Genomic DNA, 21,090 nt, shown 5'->3' on the forward strand with positions numbered 1-21,090 from the left:
GGCCCCTCTCCACCTGGGAAGAAGCATGACATGACACGCCCACCACAACCAACCCAACTCGTTCCTCCATCAATGAGAGACCCAACACAACAGCCAGAGATGAACTGGAACAGTCTAGTAACCCCAAATTTACTCTGACTCTGGGAGAAAGGGACTCTCTCTTGGGACTATCTCTTAGCTTCGGTTTGCTCTCCTGAAATGGGAAGAAGAAAATCAAGGTTTAAAACTTAAGCCTATTATAATAATAATCATAATGGCATTTATTAAGCGCTTACTGTGTGCAAAGCACTGTTCTAAGCTCTGGGGAGGTTACAAGGTGATCAGGTTGTCCCACAGGGGGCTCATAGTCTTCATCCCCATTTTACAGTAAACACTGAACAAATATCTTAATTATCATTATTATCCACCAACACTGTCCCATTCAGAAATGTCAGTGGGAGAATCACTTCATTTTAGATTGCCAGGAAAAGATAGGAAACTGGGCTATTCCACTGGGAATTCATGTCCCATAAGGATTCCTTTGAGCAGTTTTTTAATAAATCATAGGCAGTGCCCGTAATTGCTATGCAAGTAAGCCTTTATATTGAAGAGCAAAGAATAAAGAAGTGGTTTGTGGCAAGGATGAGCTTCCTGGTTGTATTAGATACTGCAAGTCAGTTTGAGCTCTTGCTTAAGATGCATCCTAAAATTAAGTTGGGAATTTGGGAGGCTGTTGCGGGAGGGGGAAGTAAACACTTTATGACCACTTGGCGTATTCAAGAGCATCACAAGTACATGACTCTCAAGGCCTGAAAGCCTGAGGGTGGTGTATGCTGCTTCTGGTGACATGGGCACTGAATCAAATCTGGTTCACTCTTTCTCTGTGTTGATTCTTTTCCCCATTTCAACGGGGCAGCTTGAAAACACAGGGAAAGAGTGAACCAGATTTGATTCAGCACCTGTGCTTTCAGGCTGCCCCGTTGAAATGGAGTTAAGAATAATTGTGATATTTGTTAAGCGCTTACTGTGTGCCAGGCATTGTACTAAGAACTGGGGTGGATGCAAATATGACTGAATGAATACAAGCAAATCGGGTTGGACACAGTCTCTGTCCCAAGGACAGGTGGGTTTGCTGCTTTCTTTTACCTTCTAGTCTTACATTTCTCCCACAGAGTCCAACACCCCAGCTCACCATGGTGGTGTTATGCAACAGCAAGAAGTAAATAATAATAATAATGATGATGATACTTGTTAAGTGCTTACTATATGCCAAGCACTGATCTAAGTGCTGGGGTAGATGCAAGGTAATCAGGTTGTCTCACTTGGGGTTCACAGTCTTAATCCCCATTTTACAGATGAGGTAACTGAGGCACAGAGAAGTTAAGTGACTTGCCCAAAGTCACACAGCTGACAAATGGAGGAGCCGGGATTAGAACCCATGACCTCTGACTCCCAAGCCTGTGCTCCTTCCACTAAACCACACTGCTTCTCAGAGTAAAGGAATAGTAATGTACCTTAGGGAGATCCCAATCGTGGTGAAGGTTTCCAACAGGAGGACCAACCAGGGTGTGTGCAGTCTTGGCAGGAATTGTGAAAATCGGGGACCTATATGGGAGTTAAAGACCAAGGTGATGACTGAGGCAGCGCCCCTTGGCCACCTCCTATTGGTGACTGGTACTACAGCTCAGCGTCGACATGATGCTGCACTCATTCTGACCGGAAATGGGTTTTATTTGTAAAATTTCCATTTCTCAATGTTCTGTACCAAATGCAATGGTGCAAATGCAAATGGCACTGTGCAAGTCTCTACAAATCAATTCCTCTACACATCAATCAATCAATGGTATTTACTGAGCCTTTACTGTGGGCAGAGCACTGTAATAAGTGCCTGGGAAAGTACAATACACTAGAATTTGTAGACGTGATCCCATCTCATGGTATTTTAAATTACAGATAGGGGAAATGGTAGCATGTCCTCCTTCTGGCCTGGAACGCCCTTCCTCCTCAAATCTGACAGATAATTACTCTCCCCCCTTTCAAAGCCTGAGAGCACATCTCCTCCAAGAGGCCTTCCCTGACTAAATCCCCCTTTCCTCTTCTCCCACTCCCTTCTGACTTGCTCCTTTTATTCATCCCCACTCCCAGCCCCACTGCATTTATGTATATAACTGTAATTGATTTATTTCTATTAACATCTATCTCATCCTCCCCCTAGACTGTAAGCTCGTTGTGGGCAGGGAATGTGTCTGTTTATTGTAGTATTGTACTCTCCCAGGAGTTTAATACAGTGCTCTGTACATAATAAGCACTCAAAAAATATGATTGAATGAATGAATGAATGAACATTATAAACATAAGTCAGTAGGGAGCTGTGGCTAGTGGAACAGAATTTCAGGCTTTTGTGATTCAGAGTTCAGTGGCTACCACAACCATGAGCCTTCCTGAGGTTTTATGGAAGCTTCAAGCTGAAGATGCTGTTCTCTTTCCTGGCTGGGGTGGTAGAAAGCAGGACAGGATGGGGATCTCCTTGATGGTGCAGAAGGGAGCTGATCCAGTCACCTCTACATTGCAAGCTTGTTGTGGGCAGGGAACCTGCCGCTTAGACTGTGAGCCAGTTGTGGGCAGGGATTGTCTCTACTTGTTGCTCAATTCTACTTCCCTTGCACTTAGTATAGTGCTCTGCACACAGTAAGTGCTCAATAAATACGATTGAATGAATGCTCTACCGAGCACTTAATACAGTGCTCTGCATAGTAAGCCCTCAATAAATACCAATGATTGACTGACTGATTAATTGTGTGGCTGGAGCAGGGGCCCTGGGTGGAGGGGAGGGAAGTTAGTTCATTCAGTCGTGATGGAGGAGGGCCAAAAATACTTAATAAACACCATCATTATTATTGACACCTAATAAGTATTTACAAAGTATGATAATTAGTGTAAGTTGGGACAAGAGCCCTGCCATATCCCCTTGAACTGGGTTGCACAAGTTCAGACTGACAATGGCTGTGGAGACCTGGCACAACCAGCTCACAACCATTAGTAGACAACTTGACAGTGAAATCCTAGAAGGGTTGAGGGCATTACAAACTGGCTCCACTGGGAATCTGCTTGGGCATTCAAAGAAGAACTTTGATGATGAATGAGGCATTTCAATCCATGACCCCTGTGGCCTTCCTCTCTGGGTGAACAGCAAGGCAAAGCCAAAATGCTTCCATGCCATGTAGTCAGCCACTGCAAAGCATGCAAAGGGACCACCAGATTTATTTACCTCCTTTGCACAACCCCAGAGAGTTAAGTGGGCCCTCTGTCTCCCTGAGAATGTCCCAGTATTCCCAGAGCACTGAGTGGAAACAGTCTTTATGAGGGGGGTGGGAATGTTCAGAGTGACCATTCTTCAGTTTTACAGTGGTTTAGAGTTGGTCTGTACCCTGTCTGATACAGACAGGTTACTGGACACCCTTATGTCCAATCCCTTTAGCTTCCAGGCCCTACCACCTAGTCACATGGCTGGAAAGTGGTGACCCACCCGGCTTAACTGTAAAACAGAGATGCTGCATAAGCACTAGACAATTCAATCCATCAATGGCATTTATTAAGAGTCTGCTCGGTGCAAAGCACTTCATTAAGTACCAGGGAGAGTACAACAGAACAAGACATACATTCCACCCACCCAAGGAGCTTACAATCTAATGCAATCTAATGGACCTATTTGACTGTTACCTCCCGCCTATCCCAGGCCTGGAGTTCCTGGCCGTTGGTATATTGACAGACCAAAGAGGGGGAGTTGGATGTGGTTGCATCAAGCGGGTTAGCATATTGTGTACACACTAATGAGAAACTAAGAACCACCCCGTGACAGAGGCATTGCTGAGTAAAGCAAGTCTCAGAATGGGCAGGGTCTGGAAAATGGAGCCCGGGCCCATCTGTGTGGACCTGTGTCTGGATCTGCCTGAAATTTACGAGTCAGTGTCAGACGGTGACCAAACAAGCCATCAGGGAGAATGAGCCTAGGGAAACAGTACCATTCTGTTGTGGGTAAGAAAGAATGCAATACAAGAATGAACTCGGATGAGAAGAAAATGGTCAACAGTTGTGAAGAAATGTAAATTATCCATGCAAGGACAAAGAGGTCTGGAGAGATTTTGGAGTCAAGGTGGGTAAGCACATGGACCATGCTTAACTTTTATTTTAGGACTCATGTTCTTTCTTACCAGTTTTGTCAGATGTGGTTTCTAGCTTCATTAATGGGAATACCTCCATGGATACAGCATGCAAGGAGACAGTGTGCCTTTCTCCCCCATTAGAATATAAGTTCTTCAAGGACAGGAATAGTGTCTTCTATTTTAATTGTACTCTTCCAAGTAGATAGTACAAAGCTGTGCATATAGCGTGCAGCACTATCATTCATTCATTCAATTAATCATATTTATGAAGCGCATTCTGTGTGCAGAGCACTGAATGAAGGGCTTGGGAAAATACAACAATTAACATTCCCTGCCCACAGTGAGCCCTCAGTCTAGAGGGGGGAGACAGAAATCAGTACAAATAAATAAAATTATGGCTATATACATAAGTGCTATGGGGCTGGGGAGTGGGAGGGAAGAGCAAAGGGAGCAAGTCAGGGCAAGGCAGAAGGGAGTGGGAGATGAGGAAAAGTGGGGTTTAGTCTGGGAAGGCCTCTTGGAGGAGATGGGCCTCAATGTGAGCCCGTTGTTGGGTAGGGACAGTCTCTATATGTTGCCAATTTGTACTTCCCAAGCACTTAATAAATACGATTGAATGAATGAATGAATGTGCCTCATCAACATCAATGGTGTTTATTAAGTGCTTACGGTGTGAAGAGCACTGTGTACTAAATGCTTGGGAGAGTACAATACAATAGAGTTGCTAGACACATTCCCTACCCACAGTGAGTCTGCAGCCTAGAGGAGGGAGACAGACATTAATATAAATACATAATTTATTTATAGCACATGTTCAGTACAGTCCGCTGCCCCCAAGGCAGCACCAGAGAACGGTGCTGTGTATTCATTAGGTGCCCTTCACAGTGCCCAGTAGAGCATTTGGCACCTGGCAGATACCGAGCACGGTACTCTATCTGAGGTAGGTGTCCAACACAGTTCTCTGCCTTTAGTAATAATAATAATAATAATAATAATAATAATGGCATTTATTAAGCACTTACTATGTGCAAAGCACTGTTCTAAGTTCTGGGGAGGTTACAAGGTGATCAGGTTGTTCCATGGGGGGCTCACAGTCTAAATCTCTATTTTCCAGATGAGATAACTGAGGCACAGAGAAGTTAAGTGACTTGCCCAAAGTCACACAGCTGACAATTGCCAGTCAGGATTTGAACCCATGACCTCTGACTCCAAAGCCCATGCTCTTTTCACTGAGCCACACTGCTTCTCTAGTAGTAGGTGCCCATATAGTACCCTGCACGCAGTAGGTGCCCAATACATTGATCCACTTACTTGTAGTGGGTTCTCAGTAAATATTACTGATTGATGTCAGAAAAACTTTCATTTCATACCAGGATCCAAGGATCTGAGAGCTGTCTGTCTGAAAAGATGGCACGGATCCAGTAGAGTACCTTAAGACATTCCAACTTCAGAAGAATGTGAAGAAGAAATCTATTCTTACCACCCATCCCAAGGTGCCTATCAGTGATTTCACTTTATAATAATCTTTCCAGGCCTGGTGGTTATATTCAGATCCTTCTTCTTCCTACTTGGACCGTGAGCCCCATGTAGGACAAGGACTATGTCCAACCTGATTATCTGATATCTTGTGTAGTACAGTGCATGATACGTAGTATACACGCTTAACGCTTAACAAGCACCATTATTACTATTATTATTGTTGTTATTATTAATTTTTATTGTTATTACCTCACAGGGCACGAGAATGCATGAACTGGTCGCCTGCTCCTGTATTGAAATAGTCAATTATTCACCAAAGTCAGGAACATAATCACAGATAAAATGAAAAGTGATCCATTTTCCAGTAGATGGGGAACCTGTGTTGAAATTTCAGTCCACACCTTACATATGATGGAGAGAATCAAGCTCTGTATTTCTGTAACAAATTATCTTCCAAGGAAACTATCTTGTGATCAGCTTCAGAGTTTCCTTTCGATAAATGAATACATGAACTGTATGTGAACTGGAGCAATTTTTCAATGATTAAAGGGAAGGAGTGCTTTGGAATGCATTTTGTTGAGTGATTTTGAATTTTTCAATGGATTGAAATGAGACTTTGATTTTTAATTTTGTATGACGAGAAAGAAAAATGATTTCCAGGTGCCAATTTTTAGTTTCCTTTCACAAACTTGACCTTGAACTTTGCATTCGGGCTGATGGAGATGTTGTGCCTTTGATCTCTCTCTCACTCTGCCTGATGGATTGATTCTGGTCTCCTCTCTCTGGAGAAAGGAGTAACAATCTCCTCCTGGCTTTGTTTTGTTGTCTGTCTCCCCGCTTCTAGACTGTGAGCCCATTGTTGGGTAGGGATTGTCTCTATTTGTTGCCGAATTGTACTTTTCAAGTGTTAGTATAGTGCTCTGCACACAGTATAAACTCAAAAAATACAATTGAATGAATGAATGAACTCTCTCCCCTGAAGGCATCCTGTCCAACTTCACTGACAATAGTAATAATAATAGTAACAGTAGTAATAATACTTGTGGTGTCGGTTAAGTTCATCGTGGGCAGGGAACATGACTACCAACTCTGTTATATTGTACTCTCCCAAGTGCTTACCACAGTGCCCTGAACACAGTAAGCACTCAATAAATGTGATTGATTGATTGATTAAGCACTTACTAAGTGTCAAGCATTATATTAAGTGCTAGGAATATACAATCCTGACTCCACCACTTGTCTGCTTGCTTACCTTGATGATGATGTCTTTGTTAAGAGCTTACTATGTTCCAAGCACTGTTCTAAGCACCAGGGTAGATACAAGGTTATCAGGTTGTCTTATGTGGGGCTCACAGTCTTAATCCCCAGTTAATGAGTTAATGAATTAACTGAGGCACAGAGAAGTTAAGTGATTTGCAGAGCTGACAAGTGGTGGAGCCAGGATTAGAATCCATGACCCAGAGCCAGGAGTAGAACCCAAGTCCCCTGACTCCCAGGACTGGGTTCTTCCCAGGAACTTGGCCAATAAATGTAGAGGACACAGTCTCTGCCCTCATTGGGCTTACACTCTAACCAAGGAGACAGACACAAAATTACTAGTAGGGGAAAAAAGAGAATGGAAAGATAGAGAGGGGAATAAATAAGTGAGATAGCAGAGTATGCAAACTGATCCATATTAAAGAGAGATGGTGGCTGCAAGTGTGTTTGTGTTAAGCTAGTAGTCGGGAGGATGAGACTTGGGGAGTTCTCCTCCCCAGGTAAGAGGTTTGAGCACTTTACTTTGCCCTTGAGAGATTACAATAGAAGTGAGGAGACAATCTCTCCTCTCCAGAAGAACTGTGGTCCTATAGATTTGAAGTGGGGAGGAGTTCCAGGCAGAAGGAAATGGTGAGCTATTGATTGGTTTATTGATTGATGATGCAGAAGCATCCAATGCTTATGCCCAGGACCTTGGGGCATAATGAAGCCATAGAAACACATCTCCTGTTTACAGCTGTGCCCACGCCTCCCTCCACCTCCTTCAGAATTCCTGAATAATAATTATGGAATTTGTTAAGTGCTTACTATGTCCCAAGCACTGTTCTAGATTCAAGGCAATCAGGTTGGACACAGTCCCTGTCCCACATGAGGCTCACAGTCTTAATTCCCGTTTTACAGATGAGGTAACTGAGGCACAGAGAAGTGAAGTGACTTGCCCTAGGTCACAAAGCAGGCAAGACCCATGACCTCCTGACTTTCAGGCCCATGCTCTATCCACCACGCCACACTGCTTCCCACTCTTCTTGTTCTCCTTGCTTTCTGAGCCTCCTCTCAGCCCCTTCCCCCACCTCAAGCATGCATGGCTAGTCTGCAAGAGGTCTGCCTCCAGAGGAGAGAAGAACCAATCACTCAATCAATCAATGATATTTATCGAGGGCATACGATGTGCAGAGCACTGTATTAAGTGCTAGAGAAGGTTCAATGAAACAGAGTTAGCAGACACATTCTCTGCCCACTACAACCCAAATCTAGAGGGGGAGACAGATATTAATGTGAATCAATAATTTTTAATATATAATTTCAATATATCTACATAAATACTGCAGTGAGGTGGGTCGGGAGAATATAAATTCATTCAGGCCTGGTGGACACTCCCCTATGCTGGACTTGCCTTGAGGAACTGGCCAGGAGGAGAGGAAGAGGTGAAGGGTGAGGGTGTGAGAAGGAGTTGGGGGCAATGGTTATGGTTAAGCCATTAATTGGATAATCAGGAGTCTATTGCATTGCACTTAGCTTTCCTTGGGTGGGTCTTCCCCAGAATTTCAAAAGCTCTGTTCAAGTTAAGATAATTGCAGGAGTGGAAACAAGGCGAAATTGGGCATCAAATAGTTGTTCTTATGAACTGGGGATGTGTATCTTTACCATAATACTGTGTAATGTTTGACAGTTTCTTTGCCACATTGTTCCAATGTCAACCCTGTCTAAGAGGGGCCTTGCCCCACACACCTATGATCAGACTGAAGTGACTCTCTTTATTTAGGCCGCCTGAGGGCCTTTAAACCACTGGTCCCTCAAAGCCTAGCTTCTCATGGCCAAGCTAAAAGTTCACCTGAGGAGCCAGGATAATGCCACAGGTGGTTCCCAAGGCCAGGTAATTCTAGTGAAAGGGCAGGGCATTATATTGCACATCCACTGAGTGCAGAACGCTGTACTGAATGCCCACCATCCAGCCAGCCTCCAAGCAACCTTTCCCATAAAGCTGAGTCCCCTCCCAGCCACAAGGAGAAGCAGCATGGCCTAGTGGATAGAGCAGGGGTCTAGGAATCAGAAGGACCTGGATTCTAATCCTAGCCCCACCTCTTGCCTGCTGACAGTGGACAAGTGACTTAACTTCTCTTGTTACTGAATTGTACTTTCCAAGCACTTAATACAGTGCTCTGGACACAGTAAGCGCTCAATAAATATGATTGCCTTAGTTACTTCATCTGTAAAATGAGAATTAAAATTGTGAGCCCCATGTGGGACATGGACTGCATCCAACTTGATTAGCTTGCATCTACTTCAGTGCTTATAAGAAGCTATGTACATATCCATAATTTATTTTAATACCTATTTCCCCCTCAAGACTGTCAGCTCTTCATGGATAGGGAATGTGCCTAACAACTCTGCTATACTGTACTATATTGTACTCTCCCAAGTACTTAGTGATGGCGGCGGTTGTTCCGGATGGCCACCAAGTCGCCGGGCGACTAAAGAATTAGTCAGACAGCACGTGACTGCCTGAAGTTTTAATAAAGTTTTTATTGGTAAGGCCGAAGACCGAATAGGGGGTAACGCACCCGGCAGGCTCATTTCCTTAAGGGAAAAGGCCCCAAAGACCGAATAGGGGGTAACGCACCTGGCAGGCTCATTTCCTTAAGGGAAAAGGCCCCAAAGACTGAATAGGGGGTAATGCACCTGGCGGGCTCATTTCCTTAAGGGAAAAGGCCCCAAAGACCGAATAGGGGGTAACGCACCCGGTGGGCTCATTTCCTTAAGGGAAAAGGCCCCAAAGACCAAATAGGGGGTAACGCACCCGGCAGGCTCATTTCCTTAAGGGAAAAGGCCCCGAGTGCCCGATACAATGGGCTTATATACTGCTGTTGCTGATCGCAGTGATTGGTAGATTTGAAAACAGTGGGGACTGGATTGGTGCAGATTTGGTACAGACTTGGTGCAGAGCTGGGCGGAGTCTATCACCTTATTTGGTTTGGTTCCTGGACCCAGCCAGTGGGCTGCAGGGTCTAAGGCCCATACCAAATATGGCAACAGAACCGCATACATTCAAACAATATCTGCAATCTTTCCATGGTGCATGGGGGGGCCCCCCATCATTCCCCCCTCAAAGACATACGACCCTTATTCCTAAGGGATTGCTGAGGGTCGATAGTCCGTCTTCTGGAACGGCTTCATGCAGACAGTGGGCGATGAACTCATAACTAGATGCGTTCGGGGTCGTATGGGTGTACCGCAAACCAGCCGTGAGCCTGACGACGAGATGGCGGTGGTGTCATGGTCGGGGTGATTTCTCATAGAGCCTATAAGATGGGGGCAGCGTCCCCCTCAGGTTACTCAGTTGAGTTCTGTCCCGTGGGTTGGTGCTCTTCCCCATGGAGCCAGAGGTTGCCGATTCAGTCACAGGTGTATTGTGAAGGAGTGTCCTCCTCTGCACACAGTAAGTGCTCAATAAATACGATTGATTGATTGAGAATCAGAAAAATCTGGGACAAGAGGTGTCCTCGGTTTGGGTGCGGGCTGCCTGTCGAGCAGTTGAGTCCGCAAAACAATTTCCCTTGATTATTTCTGTATTCCCCTTTTGGTGTCCCTGACAGTGAATTACAACCACTTCCCGGGGTTCCCAAACTGCTGCGAGTAGCTGGAGGATTTCCTCTGCATGTTTGATAGGGGTGCCTCAGGCAGTAAGGAGACCTCACTCTTTCCAAATAGTCCCATGAGCATGTAAGACATGGAAGCCATATTTGGAGTCAGTAAATATGTTAAGACGCATCCCCTTTCCCAATTCCATAGCTTGAGATAGGGCTACTAGTTCTGCTTTCTGCGCAGAGGTCCCTGGAGGGAGGGGCCATGCTTCGATGACCTCATGGAGGCGCACTACCGCGTACCCTGCATATCGGACTCCCTGGTCCATGTAACTAGACCCATAACCTCAGGGGTGTCAAGAAGGAAGGCCTGGTATTGCAACAAGTGGCCTTCCGTGAGCCAACACTCGCCCCTATTTCCTAGCACTGCTAGGACTCGATGTGGAGTATAGACGGTAAGGGTTTAGACCAAAGTCAGGTTTCTGCTTTCCTGTACCGCTACGACAGTGGCTGCTACCACATGGAGACATGCTGGCCAACCAGAGGCGACACTATCCAACCGCTTGGAAAAATACGCTACCGCCCGAAAGTCTGACCCCAAGGATTGACCTAGAACCGCAGCACAGTGGTGTCACTGCTCGTCTACATATAAGGCAAAAGGTTTGGCTAGGTCAGGCCAAACAGCTCCTGCTGATATAAACATGGTAGGGGGGCAGTTTGAAGACAAGATTTTGAGATGCCGTCGATCCCCACCACCCTTACGCCAGATGGATGGGTAGGACCACGAAAACTGGGAAGGACAGAATAGGTGGCCCCCGTATCGATAAGAATATTTATAATCTTACCGGACACTTCTACGCTCACCCTGGGTTCGGCCATGGAGATGGTTCCTGTGGGGGCCTGGCTATTCCCTGGGCCCCGTCAGTCCCAACTATTAGGCATGCCAACAGCCGAGAACTGACCAGCCTCCGGGTCGGCGCTTGCCTCCAGTAGTGGGCAGTTCCGCTTCCAGTGCCCGTGTCCCCAGCAGAGGGGGCATGGTCCAGGTGGCTGGTGGCCGCAACCAGGTCTCCGTGCCTGGGGGCACTTCCGAGCCCAATTGCCAGACTGCTGGCACACAAAACAGGGCTTCCCAGACTCTGGGCCACAGGCAAGCACCGTGGCCGCATCGGGCGACCTTCCAGGGTGGACCGAGCCTTCGTCAGGGCCGCCACAAGTAACTGGGCCTGCTCCCTGCCCTTCACTTTGGCCCTGCAGTCCTTCTGATCCCAGGCTGCCTGGTCAGGGTTGTTAAAAACTCTAAAGGCAGACTTTAACAACTGATTCCTGGGGGTTTGTGGCCCCAACTGCTCCTTCTGTAGTTTTCAGTGGATATCTTCAGCCAATTAATAAAATACAGATTTAGAATGACACTTCCCTCTACCGAGTCAGGATCAAGCTGGGTATACTTCTGATTAGCCTCTGCCAGCCTGAGTCTAAACATGGCACGGTTCTCAGTAGAGTCCTGGGTCACAGCTCAGACCTGATCATAGTTAACTTGCTTCCTAATTCCTTTCTCCATGCCCACCAGTAGGCATGTAATCATATGATCCTGGAGCTGTCTATCAGTACTCTCCCCCTGATAACTCCACTCTGGTTTGGAGCGAGGGACAGATATAAAGCAAAAGGTTAAGATCTTCCCATGACAGATCGTACTGCAGGGTCAAACTCTGTAATTCTTCCTGAAAGCACTTGGGGTCCGCAGAATATTGTCCCAATTTCCATTTTGCCATTTCCAATTCGCTCAAAGAAAAGGCAGCCTGTACCCGCACTATCTTTCCCCTCTCCCCTGCAACCTGCCTCAATGGGGGCATCCTTTCCCCTCCTTCCAGAGGGGCATAGTGTGTGCCTCCCCGGGGGCTAGAAGGGCTTAGGGCCCTTGATTATGGAGGAGGACATAACAAAGGGTTGGGCCCCGTAGTGGTGGTGTTTCCCATCCCCCTCAGGGGGCTGAGGGGGGGCCGAAGGTACCTGAAATTCCCAGCCAGAGGGAGGGGGAAAGCCATCCTCCCGGGGTCCCCTGCAGAGGAGAGGATCATCCAGTATATCTGAGGAATCGGACCTTAGGGCTGGACCCCCTGGAGGGGCCCAGGAAAAACACATGTGGCAGTTTTTTTCTTCAGGGCTTTGGGACAAAGCCATAAAAGCTTGGACATATGGGATTTCTGACTATTTCTCTAACCGCCTGCAATATAAGAAGTCCAGCTGGAGAATGGTATTATAATTTAGTGACCCACATTCGGGCCAGACCTCCTGATCCTCTAATTTATACTGGGGCCATTTTGTGGTGCACAAAAAAAAATCAGTTACTGGCATTTTAAATCGGCCAAACCAAATTTGTTCTTATTAAAACGTTCCTCTTTTGAGGTGATTGAAAAGAAAAAAAACTTCCCATAATGAGTGGAAAACGTTCTTTTTTTGAGGTTCTGTGTCTGTTTCGGGTTATGACCGACCCGGTTGGCCTTTCTTCCCCCCTAGTGAACCTGGGAACTAGAGGGTGCCTCCGCGAGAGCAGACAAGAACAATTCTGGTTCTGTGCCTGTCTCAGGCTATGTCCAAGTGCCGTGTGGCGTCCCACTGCTGCTGAAATGCCCGAACCGTCTCCTGATGAGAGGTCCTTTCCCAGACCGACCCGGTCGGCCTTCCTTCCCCCCGCTGTACCCGGGAACTAGAGGGTGCCTCCGTGAGAGCAGACAAGAACAATTCCGGTTCTGTGCCTGTCTGGGGTTATGCCTGAGTGCCATGTGGCATCCCACTTGCCCAGGTTGTGGTCCCTCCAACTCAAGGCATCCCCTGATGAGAGGTCCCTTTCCTGGACCGCCTCCTGACGAGAGGTTCTTCTCCCAGACTGCCTCCTGACGAGAGGTCCTTTTCCCAGACCGACCCAGTCGGTCCTTCCTTCCCCCCTACTGTACCCGGGAACTAGAGGGTGACTCCGCGAGAACAGACAAGAACAATTCAAAAAAAAAGAACTCACCACTCGGATGGCTTCAGGCTGTGCTGTGGTCAGCCAGGACGGCGACAGTCACATCTACTGGATCTCCCCGTACAGGCCACCAAAATGATGGTGGCGGTTGTTCCGGATGGCCACCAAGTCGCCAGGCGACTAAAGAATTAGTCAGACAGCATGTGACTGCCGGAAGTTTTAATAAAGCTTTTACTGGTAAGGCCGAAGACCGAATAGGGGGTAACACACCCGACGGGCTCATTTCCTTAAGGGAAAAGGCCCCAAAGACCAAATAGGGGGTAACGCACCTGGCGGGCTCATTTCCTTAAGGGAAAAGGCCCCGAGTGCCCGATACAATGGGCTTATATACTGCTGTTGCTGATCGCAGTGATTGGTAGATTTGAAAACAGTGGGGACTGGATTGGTGCAGATTTGGTACAGACTTGGTGCAGAGCTGGGCGGAGTCTATCACCTTATTTGGTTTGGTTCCTGGACCCAGCCAGTGGGCTGCAGGGTCTAAGGCCCATACCAGATATGGCAACAGAACCGCGTACATTCAAACAATATCTGCAACCTTTCCATGGTGCATGGGGTGGGGGGGACATCACTTAGTACAGTGCTTTATACACAATAAGCACACAGCAAATACCATAGATTGATTTAATAATTATTATCTCGTGGTGGATGTTTCTCTTCCCCTTCCCTGTTGTCAGGGATTAAGATGATTGTCTCTCAGCCCTAGGATTGGGGTCTGGTTCACAGGGAGTCCCAGGAAAGAAAGAGCTCTAGATCAGTGAGAGAAGCAAAGGTCAAAGCTGGGAGTCCAGATGCTGGACTGTCACATCTTCTTGCCCATTCTCCACTTCCCATCAGATAGGCCTTTTTCTATAGAAGTTTGCAGAACACAAACAAGGCCATAGAAACTGTGATTGAACCCAAATGTAGCCATGGCTTTCAGTCCCCAGAAAGCCAGGAAACAAAACCTCACCTTTAGAGCAAAAAAAAAACCCAACAAAAAACCAAAAACAGGGTTACCTAACTCTGAAGCAGAAGTTTTCAACCTCTCAGTGCAAGTTTTTTAGCTAATAGCTTCAAGAAGACTGGACTGACAATGAAGCTACTTAAAATAACAGATTAGAAACTGATGCTTCTGTAGGCATGAACTCAAACACTCTCAGACTATTCTAGCACCCAGTAAGTGACCTCTTACTGCCTTTCTTATAGCTCTTTGCAGGCAAAGAAGGTGTCTACCAACTCTGTTATATTGTACTCTCCCAAGCTTTTAGTACCGTGCTCTGCATAATTAAGTGTGCTCTGCATAATTAAGTGCTCAGTAACTACTACTGATTGATTCATTTGTAAGTGCTGGGGCAAGTACAGGATTAATCAGATTAGACACACTCCCTGACCCAAAAGGAGCTCACAGTCTAAGGGGGGGTGGAGAGAACAGTTATTGAATCCCTATTTTACAGATGAGGAAACTGAAGCACAGAGAAGTGAAGTGATTTGCCCAAGGTCACAACAGTAGGCAAGTGGCAGAGATGAGATGAGAATGCAGGTTCCCTGACTCAGGGCCTGTGCTCTTTCCACTGGGCCGTGTCAGAATGGAGAGGCCATCCATTCCATTTTTCCCTAGTGCAGGATTTCCCTGGACCGCCAGAAGGCCTGCCCAGGCCTCTTCCTGACTGCGTTTTGGGAAATTTCTCTGCATTCTAATTTGAAAAAGATTTTTCCTCTCAGAAAGGAAGGCACCCGGGACAAATGGGGCAAGAAAGCCCAGACCTTGGAGGGGTGTATCTGGGGGACAATGTCCTAGGCCGAGTTTGCTGCCATTAAGGAGGCAGAGAACAAAGAGATAGGGAGGCCACAAGTTCAGCTGGATGGGATTTTGTCTGGGGGGATGTTCCCAGGCCTCTGCGTGCCAATGGAATCCAGGAGCATAGTAGAGCAGTTGAGTTTCTTCCACTGAACACTCTTTCCATCTTCTTCAGTAGGAAGAAAAAGCACCTCGAGGTTCCCTGAATCCCATCATTAGCATTTATTGAGCAATTCCCCTTGCGTGAGACTCACTATGGAACACCTTTGATGCAGAGGGGCTGTGGCAAACAAAGGGAGACAGAAAAGATCAAAGGAAAAGATGGAGAATCTGGGTGTGCTTGAGTAAATAGCTGACTGTTTCCTTGATTCTTAGGCAGAGGCATATAATGGCCCATATTCTGTTAGTGGTTGGATGTAAATGGAGAGGCAGCCCGTTCTGTTGGAAAGAGCCTCGGGGACAGGGACTCTAATTCCAGTTCTGCCACTTTCCAGCTGTGCGTCCTCAGGCAGGTCGATTAACGTCTCTGGGCCTCTATGAAATGGAGATAACAATACCTGCCACTCCCTTCCTCACAGGGATGTTGTGAGGCAGCACAGCAGCTCCTGTGGGCAGGGAATGTGTCTTGAGTTTCTTCTGTGGTTTCTTGAGACACTAGTAGAGGACATAGCACTCAGTGGGTGCTCAGTAAATACCATTACATCTACTACTGCTGCTGGTCGCTATCAGGTGGCCCCAAGATTCACTGGGTTAGGAGGGAATTTTCTGTTTCCTCTCTGCAGAACAGTGAGGCAACTGAAAATACCATGACCATGAAAATTCAGGACTACCCCTCAGGTGAGGACTCTTCTCCTACGCCTGCATTCCTTCCCATGGTTCGTCCCCATCCCTGGCTGGAAACTGGGAAACAATGTGGCCTTTTCATTCATTCAATCATATTTATTCAGCACTTACTGCATGCAAAGCACTGTAGTAAGCACTTGTGGAAAGAGCATGAGCCTGGGACTTGGAGAACCTGAGTTCTAATCCTGACTCCACCACTCGTCTGCTGTGTGACCTGGGACAAGTCACTTAACTGCTCCATGCCTCAGTTTCTCTGACTGTTGAATAGAGATTCAATGCTTGTTCTCCCTTCTACTTAGACTGTGCACCCCATGTGGGCCAGGAACTGGGTCCATCCTGATTAACTTATACCTACCCCAGCATTTAGAACAGTGCTTGACAGATAGTAAGTGCTTAACAAATACAATAATAACAATAACAATGATAGTAATGACAACTTTTCCTGAAGACAGCCTGGTCCTTCTCATTAGATGATAAGCCCCTTAAAGGCAGAGACCACGTTCTCTTCCTCTGCCACACCTCATAGAGAACAGGTTCAGTGAGATCAGGGCTGTTGAATGACAAAATTACTCAGATGTCATCTTGTATTCTCCCTTTGGGCAGCTGCCACCTGAGGTAAAACGTGCATGCAATCAAGCTTGTTACCAAAACAGGCTCATCTATCTGGATTCGATTTTCCCATCCTCATCCAGGTCTTCCTGGTGCTTCTACATAGCCAAGGGAATAACACAGAGCAAACTCAGTCAGGTGATGGTGGAACCTGACATGGGAAAGGTGAAGATAAGGATCTCATAATGTCCCTGGATTGTCAGATCCCTAAGGGACAAAGACAGTGTCTAATTCCCACCTGGTAATCTTTCCCAGCTCTTAATCTGGTGCTCTGCACACAGTAAGTGCTTTTTTCATGGTATTTTTTACCTGCTTACTCTGTGACAGGCACTGTACTAAGCAGTGGGGTAGATACAAGCTAATCAGATTGGGCAGAATCCATATCATCCATGGGGCTCATGGTCCTAACCCCCATTTTACAGAGGAGGTAACTGAGTCACAGAGAAGTGAAGTGATTTGCCTAAGATCACACAGCAGACAAGTGGCAGAACTGGTATTAGAACCCAGGTTCTCTGACTCCTCTGACTCCCAGGCCCACGTTCTTTCCATTAGGCCATGCTGCTTTTCATACTATTTATTAAGCCACATGGTTAATAACTGCTGCTACTACTGACCCCCAAAACATTCCCCTTGCTTAGACTGGTCGATGGCTTCTATCTGCTTGGCCGTGGTGGAGGGGGGCCGAGAGTGCACAGGGATGTGAGGTGGCAATCACCAATTGTTTCATTTGGCTGTAGTGGCAAATTGGGTTGGATACAGTCTCAATCCTCATTTTTGAGGAAATTGTGATCCAGAGAAGTGAAATGACTCATCCAAGGTCACACAGCAGACAAGTGGTGGAGTCAGGATTAGAGCCCATGACCTTCTGACTCCCAGACCCATGTTCTATCCACCACACCATTCTGCTTCTCTGCAAATAAAGTCACCTCCTCTCCCTCCCAGAGGCACAGCCTCAAGCAAAAATTCCTACCATTTGGAAGTTCCTTTATCCAATTCCCCCATTACTCTCTGGGAAAATAATACCAGGAGGAATGGGAATGCCCACCTTGTAGAAAATAACACCAGGAGGGATGGGAATGCCCCCCCTTGTAGATGAAATGTACAGCGCTCTGCACACAGTAAGCGCTCAATAAATACAATTAAATGAGTGAATGAAATGGCCTGTCCCTCAGTCCGACCTGGATCCAGCCAAACGATCATGACTAGGCATATCTGTAACTTTGTTTGTACTGATATCTCTCTGCCCCACTAGACTGTGAGCTCGTTGTGGGCAGGGAATGTCACTGTTTATTGTTGTATTGTACTTTCCCAAGCACTTAGTACAGTACTCTGCACACAGTAAGCACTCAATAAATACAATTGAATGAATGTAGTGGAGAGGTATGCACTCTCTAGACTGTGAGCTCGTTGTGAGCAGGGAATGTGTCTTGTTATATTGTAATAATAATAATAATGGTATTTATTAAGTGCTTACTATGTGCCAAGCACTGTTCTAAACACTGACTCTCCCAAGCACTTAGTAAAGTGCTTTACACACAGTAAGAGCTTAATAAATATGATTGAATGAAAGAATGAATGGGTGGAGATGGCAGGAGCTGCTTTTATACCTGGCCCATGGTACACAGAGTATACTGAGGGCAGGCAGTTCACTCAACAGCTTTCGAGGGGGCTGAGAGCATGCAGAGAGGAAGGCTGCAGTTACCAGATGTTTCATTTGGCTGTGGTGGAGAGTGCGACATAGGGCATGTGTCCCTGCTTATCTTGTACCTCCCCAGCACTTAGTACAGTGCTTGGCCCATAGTAAGTGCTTATCAAATACCACAATCACCATCTGCTTGGGAGTTTGGATGTAGTTCATCCAACGTGACAAAGCCTAATTGTTTCTTTTAGCTTGATTTCAGACTGATCTAATTAATGCCTCTGTGGGCCAAATTCAGCAGGGAAATCTCTAGAGCAAGGGAGCAAATACCTGGCTTTGCAGAAAACATTTTCAGCCCGTTGGACTTGCTCTCCCCCAATTATACAACTAGCTGAACTAAACCTAGACTGTGAGACCTATGCAGGAAAGGGACTGTTTCCAACCTAATAACATTGTATGTACCCTAGTGCTTAGAACAGTGCTTGGCACATTATATCTACCTCAGTGCTTAGAACGGCGCTTGACACATAGTAAACACTTAAAAAAAACATAAAAACATAATTAATTGTTTAACCGTTCAAGTAGGCTCTATTTTCCATGCCAGTCCAAGTGAAAGGGTAAATGTGTGGACATGGCATGAAGATTGTAGACTGTAGGCTCACTGTGGCAGATAAAAGGGTTTACCGACTCTGTTGTATTATACTCTACCAAGCACTTAGTATGGTGCTCTGCACAGAGTAGGTGCTAAATAAATACAATTGATTGATTGAAGAGTAGAAGCTCTTACACTATGATAAAATGTCAAAAATAAAATTTCGGGAAAAGCACCCCCCACAACCCATTTGCCCATAAATCTGTGTTGTTGCATAAGTAAAAACCTCCAAAGCCAGTCCTCTGTGGCGACAGTGGCAAAGGACAAGGAGGCAAAGTGACTTACTCAGTGGGCTTCCCACAACTCCCTGGAGTATTCACTTCTTCATCGTGGCCCCTGAGAATCCCTCCATCCTTGACTACACTCCACTTCCTATACCTACGGGAAGTGGGGCTGATATATCAACCAATGAGCAGTTAAGGGAGAGGGAACCAACCCTCCACAGATTATTTCTGTCAGAGCCCTGCTTTCCAAGGAGAGAGAGAGTTGTGCAGGCAGGTTGCTGTGATCGCGGAGTCGTTTTTTGTTTAAAGGACCTCTGAGAAAAGCTAATTTAAATGTGTTAACCCATTTCCAGTCATTTTATCAAAGCACTTATCTCCTTAACAGGGCTTTGCCTGGTCATGTTTAATGTAATCAACTATGCTAAAGGAAGGAGGGGCCAGAAACTAACTGCAGTAACCTGCAGATTGTAAAGTACCTTTTAGCTTTTCATTTGACTGGAAATCTTAGAGTTCATTATCCTGGCTAGGACATCTATAAACGCCATGCAAAATATTGATACAAGAAAATTAATCTCTGTATTTAGCTGAGGATGAATAATGAAAGGATTCAAAATAAAAATGATGAAAAATAGAATAAAATCTAATACTTGAGTCCTGTCGCTTCCCATGTGCACTATTCACAGGCCATTTATAAACCTCAGATTTATATACCCCTGGATAAGAAAATTAATTGTAATGATATAAGATTAATTCATAAAAATAATGAAAAAAACCCCAAACTGTTCTAATATATTACTTAATAAAAACTGGCATATGAAAAGCCCAAACGTTCAGAAACTTCAAATGAAAAATACTGGGTCCTGTGTATTTTATTATTAGTTTTTTTATTATTTTATTAATTTCCCAGGTGCTGTAAAAGTAATCTATCTTCAGTAACCTTAAAGTTTCAGGAGATCATTATAAATGTAGCGGATTACCTTCTTATCCCCATTTTGCAGATGAGGTCACTTGAGGCCCAGAGCAGTGAAGTGACTTGCCCAAGATCACACAGCAGACAAGTGGCAGAGCAGGGATGAGAAGCCAGGCCTTTCTGACTCCCAGGCCTGGGCTTTCTCCACTCAAAGCCCTGCTGCTTGAAGATCCAGTCTGGATCTTCATCCATGGAGATGGGGATGGAGAGATTCTTCAGTGCCAAAGAATCGATCCTTGTGCTGCTGCATGACATGCTCCCTGTCAACCTACGCATCAAGCAAAAACTCCTCACTTTCGGCTTCAACACTCTCCATCACCTCACCCCCCTCCTACCTCACCTCCCTTCTCTCCTTCTACAGCCCAGCCCGCACCCTCTGCTCCTCTGCCGCTAATCTCCTCACCGTGCCTCGTTCTCGCCTGTCCCGCCATCGACCCCCGGCCCACGTCATCCCCCGGGCCTGGAATGCCCTCCCTCTGCCCATCCGCCAAGCTAGCTCTCTTCCTCCCTTCAAGGCCCTACTGAGAGCTCACCTCCTCCAGGAGGCCTTGTCAGACTGAGCCCCTTCCTTCCTCTCCCCATTGTCCCCCTCTCTATCCCCCCATCTTACCTCCTTCCCTTCCCCACAGCACCTGTATATATGTATAGATGTTTGTACATATTTATTACTCCATTTATTTATTTATTTATTTATTTATTTATTTATTTATTTATTTATTTTACTTGTATATATCTATTCTATTTATTTTATTTTGTTAGTATGTTTGGTTTTGTTCTCTGTCTCCCCCTAATAGACTGTGAGCCCACTGTTGGGTAGGGACTGTCTCTATATGTTGCCAACTTGTACTTCCCAAGCGCTTAGTACAGTGCTCTGCACACAGTAAGCACTCAA

This window comes from Tachyglossus aculeatus, chromosome X1, assembly GCF_015852505.1.
Source record: "Tachyglossus aculeatus isolate mTacAcu1 chromosome X1, mTacAcu1.pri, whole genome shotgun sequence".
Classification (NCBI taxonomy): domain Eukaryota; kingdom Metazoa; phylum Chordata; class Mammalia; order Monotremata; family Tachyglossidae; genus Tachyglossus; species Tachyglossus aculeatus.